Source organism: Trichosurus vulpecula, chromosome 3, assembly GCF_011100635.1.
Source record: "Trichosurus vulpecula isolate mTriVul1 chromosome 3, mTriVul1.pri, whole genome shotgun sequence".
Classification (NCBI taxonomy): Eukaryota; Metazoa; Chordata; class Mammalia; order Diprotodontia; family Phalangeridae; genus Trichosurus; species Trichosurus vulpecula.
Window position 1 is genome coordinate 124,295,966 of NC_050575.1, and position 13,030 is coordinate 124,308,995.

Genomic DNA, 13,030 nt, shown 5'->3' on the forward strand with positions numbered 1-13,030 from the left:
GTCAGGCCTGAAGAGTTGAGTCTGTACCTGATCTGTCAGGCTTAAGGAGAAGAAGTCTGTCTCATGGCAGCACTAGGAGGCAGCCCTCTGGGCTTGTGGCTCTGAGGTCTGGGACCTTCATGTGCCTAGAGGCAGCTGGTGGATCAGTGGACAGAGCACTGGGCCTGGAGTCAAGAAGACCTGAGCTCAAATCCCACCTCAGATACTTATTTGGTGTGTGACTCTTTGTAAGACACTTGACCGCTATTTGCTTCAGCGTCTTCACCTGTAAAGTGGGGATAATAAAGGCACCTACCTCCTGGGGTTGTTGTGAGGATCAAAGAGATAATATTTGTACTAAGTGCTTAGTACAGTACCTGGCACACAGTAGGTCTGTATAAATGCTTATTCCCTTCTGTTTCCCCTATAGTAGAAAGAGTGGTAGATGTGGAGTCAGGAGAAAGCTGTTTAAATCGTGACTGATGGTGGATTCATGATTCTGTACCAATCATTTAACCTCTCCTAGAATCAGATTTCTCATATGTAAAATAATGTTGGCAATAGCTTCCTACCATACAGGTTTATAAGGAAATTATTTTATAAACTTTACTTTAAAATATTTCTTAAACATTTTCCCACTTGCAAGGAAAAATTTTTAATATTCATTTTTAAAAAAAAAAATTTGGGTTCCAAATTCTCTCCCTCCCTTCCTACCCTCTCCCATCATTGAGAAGGCAAGCAATTTGATATAGGTTATTTTGTAAACTTCGAAGCACTGTATACACATGAACCAGAATATAGGCTCTGGAGTTTGAGGAGCCAGGTTCAAATCCTGCTTCTGATGCCTATTCCTAATGTGACCTTGACAAGTTGCTTCCTCTCCCTCTCCCACTTCAGTTTCCTCCTCTGTAAAATGAGAGGATTGGCCTAGTTTGCCTCTAAGTTTCCTTTTAGCTCTAGATCTCTGATTTTACAATCAAAGGAATATATGGATGACAAAGAAGATGGACTGGCTGTGTCACATGAGCAAGGAGTTAGAAATGATGTGCTTCATTGATATTCTCAATATTTTGAGTGTAATAGGGGTATTTGGGGAGTCCCTCTTGACATGGTGGACTAAGGTGCTTCTCATGGAGCTGAGTAGGCACTCTGGCACCTTCCACTGGGTCATATGATCGGGCCCATTGCTCTTTTAGTCCCTGAGACTAGAGGTCGTGTTAAAGATGATTGGTACAAAGCCAAGAACACTCTCAAAAGGCTCAAGGATTGTAGAAACGTTGACTTCCCTCTCTTTTGCACACATTACTTGAGATTCTGCTAGTTCTCCCATGGATTTCCATTGAGGGATGAAAAGGATTTCTCTTCTTCTCCTCCCACCCTATGGAAACAGCAGTAATTCCATATACATTACAGCAAAAATATGTGCTAGCATTAAGTACAAGTGGTACAGTGGTTAGAGCGCCAGAGCCTGGAGTCAGGATGTGATTGAAATGACTCAACAACAGTAAGTCTAAGCACCCCCACTCTCAAGCTTCCAGGGAAGATTACAGTACCCCCTAAGGAGGAGGTAATTTTATCTCAGCTGAGGGAGGAAATGGGAGCTGGAAGCGACTCGAATTTGAGGGAAGAGTAGAAGATAGATTACCAAGGGAAAGACAAGAGAGGAAAGAGAACTCAAGATAGAACCTTGGGATAGCTAGGGAAGGAAATAGGGAAGGCCAGGAGATAATGTTAGCTGGCCTTCAGCTCCTGCCCCCAAATTCCTCAGTGTAGCCTAGATAAAAGGAGTAGGCTAGTCCTAGATGAGTCAGTGAATGACCTCACATTCCTGGTTGCCTTTTCTTTTTTGTGTTTCTTTCTCTAAGCCCAGCCCTTTTTCTGGAACAGATTTCCCCTGGTCCACAGAAATCATCCCAGCACCCAACTCAGAAACTACCTCTCAAACTCACAAGGGCATCCGTAGTTGGAAGCATCCATATTTTTTAGAATCACCGTTGGGTGTCCTGGGCTCAGGGAAAGAAATGCAAAGCAGGTGAGGCAGCCAAGGACTTCTGGTCCAATTTCAGGTTTACCTCAGCAAGCATGCAAATGGAGCAATGTTGACAAAGAGAGGAATGGAGTGAAATATCTTTTCTACCCTTCTCCGTTGCTGGAAGTCCAAGAGAAAACTGGCCAAGCCCCAGAAGAGCTTATCTACAGTCTACTGACCTCTCCGCTGCCAATCATCTTTGACACAATGGGGACATAAAAGGACCAACTAGGAGCTACTGGTTGTGCATGTCCTTTAGCAAGGGTCTAGAGCAAGTGGCCCATGGGAAGAGGCCAGAACACATGTTCAACTCCATGGGAAGTGCCCCAGCTCAGCAGATATGCAGAGGTTTCCTTGATTACATTCATTATGAAAGCGAATGTGAGGAAGGTTCCCACCAAATGTAAAGGAGAAAGGCAGGAATTACCCAAGATAGAAAGACATAGATGGATTGTGATCTGGATAGAACATTCATACTGATGAAATCATAGATCTGTTTGAATCTGATTGTTATCAATCCTGACAGTTTAGGTTTTCTGTACTCAGCTTTACCCAGAGGCCTTATTAAAGTGAGGCTTAAGCCCCCTAAGGGGAAGCAATATTCTCATGGACCCAGGAACCCTCCTTAATACACATAATATGGGGGCGACTAACCCAGATAGGGGCTTTGTCATAGGGTCTGTTTAGAGCTAGGAAGGATATTAGGACTCTTCTGGTCCCACCTCCTCATTTTACAGATGAAAAAAAAATGGAGCTACAAGAGGGGAAGTGAATTGCCCAAAGCCATTCGAGTTGTAAGTAGAACCCAGGTCATCTGACTCTGAACCAAGCCCTCTTTCCACTGCAGAGGACATACGCAGCAGAAGATAGAAGGCAGGAGGTCAGAGGAAGGTCCGGCTCCTCTGTTTTCTCTCCTGTTAGTCACCAGTCATAATCAGATGGTTTCCCTTAACTGGTTGTGTGTGTGGGTGTGTGGTGGGTGTTATTTGAAGGTAAGAGGAGGAGTTTATGTGGAAGTGATTACAGTACAGAGCTTTTTTTTTTAATAACTAGAGCTGGAACAAAAGAGATGAGGTAGGAAAATGTCTATTCATCAACATAATGACTCACGTTTCTATAGTGTTTTATGACTTGCAAAGCACTTTCTGCAAAACAAACTTAGGAAGTGGGTATAGTATTATTATCTGCATTTTATAGATAAACTCAGGGAAGGCATAGAAGTTAAATGACTTTTGCCTGAGGTCATATAGCTTATATCAAAGATAGGATTTGAACTCAAGTCTTATGAGGCAGGATCCAGTTCTCCCTCCATTGAAAAATGCTGTTGCCTGTGAATTTCCTTTCTTCCTTCTTTGTCTTTGATGCAATTACTCAATCGTGTACAGGGATTTCACGGCTTTCCTCTGAGAGTCTAATGTAATTTAACAAATATTTTTGAATGCCAGTTCAGTTTTGAACATATTCAACTTAATGTGCCATTTGGAGAGCCATATCCAGGTGTTTGAGAAATCCAGCAGGCAATTAAAATGCAGGACTGGAATTTGGATGAAAGATTAAGGCTAGATATATAGATTTGGAGGTCAACTGAATAGTGGTGGTGACTAAAACAATGGGAATGAGAACCTTCATAGTGGAGTGCACTGGCCTTGGAGTCAGGAAGACCTAAGTTCAAATTCCACCCATGTAAGTGTAAGAAATGGGAGGAGGAGTTTTGTTTCCACAGAACTGAAGGTGTACATCCCTCCTCCCCCACCCCAACTTTAGCAGAAACCAGGCCTCAGGTTGGTCAGGTGAAAGGTCAGAGGCTTGTACGCATGTTTAAACGAGCCATTTGAGGAGGGCATGACATAGGCAGTCAGGGGGTTGTATCTGGCCAAAGAAGAGCCTGGTGAGAGATTCAAGGTGAGGGACTATTAAAGGACTGGTGTCTGTCTGAGTCCTTTGTGCTTTCTCCTCCACTCTGTTGGAGGAACCCATTTATTAGGGAGGTACCCATTTATTCAGGGGGAATAAATGTAAATTATAATTAAAACTTTCCTGACTTCCCAACGAGTCTTGCTTATTCCTAGACAATGTGAGTATGTTTCTAATATAAGTAACTTAATTTCTCTGTGCTTCAGTTTCTTTATCTGTAAAATAAGAGAATTTTACTTGATGGCCTCAAATCCCTTTGCAGCTTGATATGTATGATCCTGTGAACCTAGGAATGAATTAGATTGCCAAGGGAAAGACAAGAGAGGAAAGAGAGCTCAAGATAGAACCTTAGGATAGCTAGGGAAGGAAATAGCAAACCATTTTAGCATCTATGCCAAGAAAACCCCAAACGGTGTTGAGGAAAGTTGGACACAAGTGAAGGACTCAACAACAACAACAAAAGGGAATGAGAAAAAGACTTACTCCAGCAAAGAGAAAGGAGAGCCAGGAGAGATCAGCATCACAAAGGTCAGGGAAAAAGAAGATTCCACTGAAGGGTTTGGTCATCCATGGCTTCAAAACCTGCAGCGAGGTCAAGGAAAATGAGGGATGAGAAAAGACCCTTGAATTTAAAAGTTAAGGGGGTAGGAATTGAATAGAAGGTAATGACGAAGTGGAGACAGTAGTAGGAGTAGGAGTAGCTAATAGATCCTCACTAAAACCCTGGGAGCTAGGTGCTGTTATTATTCCCCTTATTTTAAAGGTGGAGAAACTGAGGCAAACAGAAGTTAAATGACTTGTCCGGGGTCACATAGCTAATAAGTGTCTGAGGCCACATTTGAACTCAGATCTTTCTGAGACTCTAGTCCCAGGATTGACTATAGAGGTTTGGGGAGAAATGGAAGAGGGCACTAGAAGTAATGGCAGAGTCAAAGAAGTTTTTTTTTTTAAATGAGATTGAAAAAAAAATTCTTTGAAGAATAAGATTGAAAAGCTTATTTTGTGAGCATGATCATGATTCAAAAGTTTAACATCATCATCTTCATTTGCTTTCATATCATATTACATTAAATGTACATCTTTATTGAATGCATGCCCTTGTTAACCTGATTAGCCTTCCTCCTCTAGCCCTTGCTTTGCCATCGTCATCATCCACTCTGGCTCACCCACACTGCTCTGCAGTCCTTCCCATCCATCCCTTTGGCATGAATGCTAGCAGTCAGCTACAGAACAGTTTCAGTTACTGACCCTTTTTAGTAGGAGTTCTTCACCTGAAATTTGGAGACTTGTTTCTGTAGAAAAAGACCAGGGAGAGAGACTTAAAGCTTCTTGCTCAGCTCCTTCTAATCTGTGCCTCTCGTCTCCTCCAGGCCTTTCTCATAGGATCATGGGACCATAGGCTTTAGAGCTGGAACAGACATTAGAGAATACCTAATTCAACTTCTTTATATTACAGATGAAGAAATTGAGTCCCACTTATATGAACTGATGCTCAGTGAGGGGGGCAGAACCAGGAGAATATTGTACACAGTTACAGCTACATTGTGCAATGACTAACTTTGATAGACTTGGCTCTTCTCAGCAATGCAAGGTTCTAAGACAACTCCAAAAAGCTTATGATAGAAAGTTATCTACGTCCAGAGAAAGTATGATGAAATCTGAAAGCAGATCAAAGCATATTATCTGCTCTCTCTCTTTTTCATTTTGTTTTGTTTTGTTTCTTCTTTCTCGTGGTTCATTCCACTGGTTATAACTCTTCTTTACAACATGACTAGTGTGAATATATGTTTAATGTGAGTGTATATGTAGAACCTATATCAGATTGCATGCTGTCTTGGGGAGGGTAGGGAAGGAGGAAGAGAAAATTTGGAACTCAAAAGCCTGTGGAACTGAATGTTGTAAACAAAAAATAAATAAATTAATTAATTTAAAAAAGAAAAAGAAAATGAGTCCTAGACAGGTTTTGGAAATAAAGCAAACACCAAAGGGAGGGATCCAGGTGTCCTTAAACAAGGGATCTCAATCGACAATTTAATCTATACATTGTTTTTCCATACAAATGTTTATAGAGAAAACAAGAGCCTTCCCTGAGCAGTCAATTATTCAACAAGCATTTTAAAAAAAGAGTTCCTTCTATTTGCTAGCCAACCCTATCTTCCTCTGCCTTCCCTTTCCCGTGTAGCTTCTGGAATGCTCTAATTTAACAAATTTCCCTTCATCCTGGATCTCTTCCTCTCACATTCTTCCCATCCTCTGCTGCTCATGGAAACCTAGCTCTCTCCTCAAAGACACTACATCTCTTGACACCCTTTCCAGACCTGCTCCTTGTCCCACATCATCTGACACACAGAACCAGGAGGGAAAGTTGGCAGATTTTTCTTCCTGTGACCACTTTTAGACCTGTCCCCATCAATTAGCAAGCAACTCTCTTCCTTAAAAGTCCACTCCATTGTTTCCAGATGCTTGTTGTGTTCATCTATGGACCATCTATGGACTCTCCCTTTTTAATTAGTTCAATACCTGATTCACAGTCTTCTTCTCTACCTGGAATCTAGAACTCTTAGAACACTCTGGCCTCCCAGTTCTTCAACCTCATCAACTCCCATGAACTCTATCTCCATCTACCTCAATTATGGGACTGCTTTTGCCTTTCTTTGTATCACCAGAATTCATCATAGTAAGTGCTTAATAAATACTCGATGACTGACTGCACAGGAGTGGCTTTTTTTTTTAAGCTCTACTCCACGCTCTTCATCCCCAGTGAAATTTATCCCTAGTACCAGAATTAATATTTATAGATATTGTTGTTGGGTCGTTTTTCAGTCACATCCAACTCTTTGTGACCCTGTTTGAGGTTTTCTTGGCAAAGATACTGGAGAAAACTGAGGCAAACAGGGTTAAGTGACTTGCCCAGAGTTACACAGCTAGTAAGTATCTGGGGCCAGATTTGAACTCAGGAAAGGGAGTCTTTCTGACTCCAGGCTGGGCACTTTATCCACTGTGCCACCTAGCTATGCACTTACATTTTTACTCCTCAGTAACATAGACTACTAGATGGAAAGAAATAGCATAGTAGAAAGAAAATTGGGTTTAAAATCAGAGGACCTGAGTTCAGATCCCAGATCTGCTATTTTTTTTAGCTGTGTGACCTTGAGAAAGTCATTTAACCTCTCTGGGCCTCACTTCCTCAACTATGGAAGGCCAGGGAGTGATACTAGATGGCCTCTGAGATTCATTCCAGCTCTAAATTTGGGATCTTATGAATACTCCAAAGCATATTTGCTTTTTGTAGAATAGAGTATTAGTCCAGCCTAACAGCGTAGTCATTGCAATTCCTTCCCTGCCCTTTTAAAATGTGCCACCGCAGAGCAGTGGTGTTTCTTGGTGCTATACATGCCTTCCACATGACGGTCATACTGACCACTCTCTGATCAGAAATGAGCCCAGTCCTCAAATGGCCCCACACAACCATGAATACTTTATTTGAGGAAATTATTTCTGGTTCAGTTTCCTTTAATCTCTTTTATTAATGTTTCCCACAAAAGATATGTGGCCAGGCTTTGAGCATGCCTAGATCACTTAAGGCATGTATGCATGTTAGTTTCCCTACATGTGAATGGGAGCAGCCTCTTTCTATTGGCAGATTCAAATTGCCTCTCATAAGTGAATTCACAGAGCCTGTATTGTGTAGCCATGAATAAGCTGAGCCACAGATTCACCGAGGGTTTCCACACCAATTGATTTTCAAAGGCTTGATCCACATTCATACAGAAGGGAAAGTCAACTTCATACTAGATGTGGCCTTCAATGTGTTCTCCAATGCTCTTCATGTACATGATGTTAACAATATTCCCATGGATTCACTCTAAAGACTTCAAACACTTTGAATTTCCCTTGAGGACTCAACTAGATACAAGGTATCATGGAGTGGTCATCCACCATCAGGGAAAATATAACTTTATGGCCTACCATGAAGTACTTGATATCAGATATTAAGAATTTTCTTAAACAATGATCAAGATAGATGGGAACGTAATGAGAAATAAGTATTTTCCTGGATGTTATCAGGAGAAGCCAAGTGTTAAAAAACAAAACAAAACCAAAACAATATAGGTTGTGGTATAGAATATATGGCAGCTAATAGCATGCAACAAGGCTGGAAAGTTGGGGTGGTACCTTGCTCTCATTAGTACCATATTCAAAATAACTAAATGAATTCCTGTCCCAGCCCCTACTCCCCACACTTCTGCTGATTTCACTCTCAAATGGATCCACATTAAGCTGGATTTCCATACATAGACAGGTAGCTAGGTGGCACAAAGGATAGAGTGTTCCACCTAAAATTAAAAAAAAAAAACCTTGAGTTTGAATCCAATCTCAGACATTTATTAGCTGTGTGACCCTCGGGCTTAAGCAAGTCACTTATTTTCTCTGTAGATAAAACTGGGATCAAAAAAGAACTTACCTCAAAGGGTGGTCCAAAGAATCAGATGAAATAACCTATGTAAAATGTTTAGTAAAACTTAGGCTTCAAATAAGTGCATATTATTATTGTTGTTGTTGGTAGCAGCAGCAGCAGCAGCAGTAGCAGTAGTAGCTGTAGCAGTTGTTGGCAGGGATGTAAACAAAAGGTCACCAGGTCTACCAGTCCCAAGCAGTCTGGCTCCCGAAGTTAAATTTGCTTTGTAATTATGGGAATTGAAAGGAGTTTTCTAAACTCAAATCAGATAGTAGACTGGGACCAGGGGAGTAACCTAGGAGCCAGAAGCAAAGGAGTTTACAAGACAGAGAAATGTATAAGGACTGCTCTTTCTGGCTTCTGGATATGTATCTCAAAAAGAGGAAATAGCCAAGAATTAAAAGAGAGGAGGAGGCCACAAAGCAGCTGAAGGCTATTACAGTGCTTCTGGTCTGCCCCGGCCTGCAAATGGCAGCTGAGGACCTACACAAAGTAACAAGTGGTAGCAGCTGACATCACTTGACTAGTGTGCAGGAGAGTAGAGAAAGGAGCCTTAGTTTAGCAGTGAGATAGAGGGGCTTGGATGTAAACTTGGAGTTTTGAGTTGCCCTGGCTACTCACATGGGCCTTATACATGGGTCCTCTCCAACATGTGTTCCCTTGCCATATGTAGATCCTTTTCCCTCATGTGTTTCCAAGTTAGGTTTCTTCTCCTCACAGATTTCTTCTCCCAGTGCTATGGAAATCTGTGAAGTCCTGTACCCCTTGTGTGCATGGGTAAGTCTTCCTCATTTATTTTGTTGTACTGTTCAATTACACTCCTTTTTTTCTTCTTATAAGACATTCTCTGTTTGATTTGTTAAAAGAGACCCTGGAAGGAATTTTGAGCGTGATTTTGAGTGGAGGCTGATGTAAAGTATGCTGTGACCCTAGGGTAACTTTCAGGGGGTTCCCTCCACTGGCCTAAGGCTATTGAACACAAGTGTTAAATGAACTGGTTGTCTGTTTGAAGATCTGAAATCTTGCCAAACAAAACACTTCTAGTTTGTCCATTTTGGAATTGTTTTCTATGTCAAAGGAGCAAAATGGGATCACTGGAGTTTGAGTTAGCATTTTCCACATACACCTGTCCAGTTCACATTTTAATTGGGAGGTTGATAAAACCAATAAGCCATAGAATGAGTTCACCATGATCTGAATTCTCATATATTTACCATTAGGCTCCAGGCAAGACTTTTGAAACTCAAACACACAGTAAATTGACAATAACACCAAGATTTTCAATTTTGAATGCCAACTTGATAAACAGTACACCTCAGTCAAAGGCACAGGAAAAGGAAGAATGTGGGAAAGCTCTGCCCCCAGGTCCTCTTAGGAGTAACTTCTTTAATTTTACATATAGCATTTTCTGCCTCAATACTTCAGGAGTTTAGAAGCAGATTCACAGACAAGATGACTTCAAATGGTCATAGAGTCAAAGTCTCTCTAGAGGTTGCACTGTGTGGTAGAGAGTTTGCCTCAGTGTTCATGTTCCAGCTCTGACAAATATAGGCTATATGACTCTAAGTAAGTCATTGAACCTCCCAGTATTCCCAGGCAACTCTTTAAAACTATAATTGTACAGAAGGTGCTAATATGCTAGGTGGCACAGTGGATAGAATGCTGGACTTGGAGTCAGGATGACCTTAGTTCAAATCCAGCCTCACACACTTAGCTGTATGACCATGGGCAAGCCGCTTAACCTCTTTTATCCTCAGTTTCTTCATCTGCATAATGGGTGATAATAATGATACCTGCTTCCCAAGGATATTGTGAGGACAAAAATTATGAGATAATAGTTGTAAAGCTCTTTGCAAATGTTAAAACATTTTACATTATCATTATCATCAGTATTGTCATCACAATCAGTAAAGGAAGTTCCTCACTTGGAACACCTTATCCTGATGAAATCACTGTTCTGGTGAAAAAAAAATATTATTTTTGATTAGCAACTCTGCCTTCCCTCCTTCCAACCTGACCACCTCAGGCCAGTTCCCCACCTCACCCTCATTTTCTTCTGGCTAATGACATGCAAATGGGCATGATTCTACCAATTCCCCCAGAGATCCTCAACCTCTTATTACACAAGATAGGAATCTCCTTTGTCCTATTCCTGGAAACTCTGACTCAAGGGGAGATAACACCAGCTAATGTTTACCAGCCTTCTATATACCATGTAAATAATTCTTCTGGTGACTAGGAAAACACAAAGTGTAGATAAGATATTTTCTTTGTTATTATGGAATTTATAGCCTAGTAAGGAAATAAGCAACTCACATGGTTAGTTTCAATGTACACTATCTTATGACAGGTGCATTAGAAAGATCCAAAATGCTAGATGAGAGTTGAGGGGGAAGGTTGTTCAGTTGGTTAGCTCAGAAGAAGCTTTAAGGAATCACAGAATCTTAGAGTCGGATGGTTCCTCCAAAGTCATCAAGGTTAACCTGTACCTGACAGGAATGTCCTCTCCAACATGGGGATGAGTGGTCATCTAATCTCTGTCTACAAGACAGAGTAAAGGGGATATAACTATCACCTGAGGCAGCCAGCTGTACTTTGAGACAGCGGAACAGAGATTGTCTGAGGAACCACTGATTAAGTACAGCTGCTAATCATTCAATGAATGATGCAGATAGGGAAAAAACAATACCCAGTCTATTATACACAGGGCACAGATATCACTCAACAACAACAACAAAAATCAGTGAGCCCCAAACATCTGTTTTAAACTGCCTCATTGGCACTGCTAAGAAGCTGAGCCTTCACTCTGCGACCGCCGCCCCAAATCTTTGGCAGCTTCGCCCTCCTTCCCAGTTCTCCTACACCCGCAGCATTCAGCCGCTGCCACCTTTGCCTGCCTCTTCCTTTCACCAGGGGCTCTGTGCATCTGCTGCCTTTGCCTTCAACAGCTCTAACTCAAGATTTCGGGGACCCCCTCCTTACTCCACACTGCTGCTTCTTCTTTGTAAGCTTTCCTTATATCCTTGTGGGGTTGCTAATTTTTACACCCACTGTTGCTTCTCTGGGCTGTTTTTGGGGGGAGTAATCGCTGCAATCCCCTCTTTGGGCTTTGCTCCACTCTACTCTGCATTGACTGCACCCACTTTTTGTTGTCTTTAGTTTTGTGCCTAGCGCCTTTTTTCTCCATCTGCCCTGTAGTTTCTGGTGCTCCCGCTCCCTCTGCAGGGCATCACACCCAAGAATCCAAGGCAGAGCCTCGGGCCAGATGGGCTCGGCTCCCTGGGGGTCTTCCTAGCACATCAGCTTTCCCGAAGGTCCCCACCCCATCCACCGCCCCTGCTAGTGCCCTGCCTCTGTGCCTCTTGTCCCCCTTCTCCAGGCCTGCCTAGTCACCCCCCTCCCCAGTCCCAGAAATGGCCAATGAAAAGGAGAAGAAGACCGGTGGACAGGTGTTGGGAGGAATGGAAAGAGTTCCTGTGGAACCCACGGACTCAAGAGTTCATGGGCGGTACAGGGAACAATTGGGCCCTCATCTTCTATCTTGTCTTCTATGGGTTTCTAACTGTTTTGTTCACTCTTCCCATGTGGGTCATGCTGCAGACTGTCTCAGACCACATTCCCACATACCAGGACCAGCTTGCAACACCAGGCCTGATGATTTGCCCCAAGACAGAGAACCTTGAGGTTTTGGTCAACCTCAGTGACACCAAGAGCTGGAACCAGCATGTGCAGATACTCGATAAACTCTTGGAGCTCTATAATGATTCAATTCAGGTCCAGAAGAATGATGTCTGCCGGCAGGGGTACTATTAGGAATAATTGGACAATGGGGTTCTCAACTATCCCAACCGGGCTTGTCAGTTCAACAGGACACAGCTGGGTGACTGTTCAGGGCTTAGCGACCCTACCCACTGTGGCCACAATACTGGCTAGCCCTGCGTCTTTATCAAGATGAACCTGGTGATCAATTCCTATGCAGGAGCCAATCAGAGCATGAATGTCACCTATGCAGGGTAGCGGAATGAGGATAACAAAAATCTTGGTGACTTCTCTATGTTCCCTACCAATAGCAACATTGACCTGATGTATTTTCCCCTACTATGACAAAAAGTTCCATGTGAATTGTACACAGCCTCTGGTGGCTGTGAGTTCGTCAATGTGACCCCCAATGTGGAAGTAAATGTTGAGCCTTGAATTAATGCAGTCAACATTACCACTAACGATGAGGGTGACAAGTTTGCTGGCCTAATAGTCTTCAAACTTCAAATAATAAAAAAAAAAAACGGAGTCTACTCAAGGCAACGATCCCTCTCCCTCTCCCTGTCCCGCAGGCTTTATGGAATGTGCTTTCTGGATGCTGCCTTCCATGCCTGATGTCCTTTCCCAGCCCCTCCCCAATCTCCTCCTTGCCCCAAAGGTATTTTTTACTGTAGATCTATAATTCCACCCACACTCTTTCTCAACTCCCATCCCTGTTGGGTGGTAGTTATTTTGTTTCCCTGGAAGAATACCTTCTCCCACTGTTGTTATGTGAGAGGTTTAGAGCAGGGAGGCTATCTTTTGCCTCTTTACTAACAAGTTTGTTTCCAATGCCATCCGGGTGCTTGTATGACTACTGGTGAAATACTCCTACAATTACCCCTACGTCC

The 13,030-nt window shown here is 42.5% G+C and overlaps 1 pseudogene; it reads left to right on the plus strand.

The window, feature by feature from the left end:
* The first annotated feature begins 11,793 nt into the window (after positions 1-11,793).
* Positions 11,794-12,755, plus strand: LOC118842185 (annotated as a pseudogene).
* The last annotated feature ends 275 nt before the right edge of the window (positions 12,756-13,030 follow it).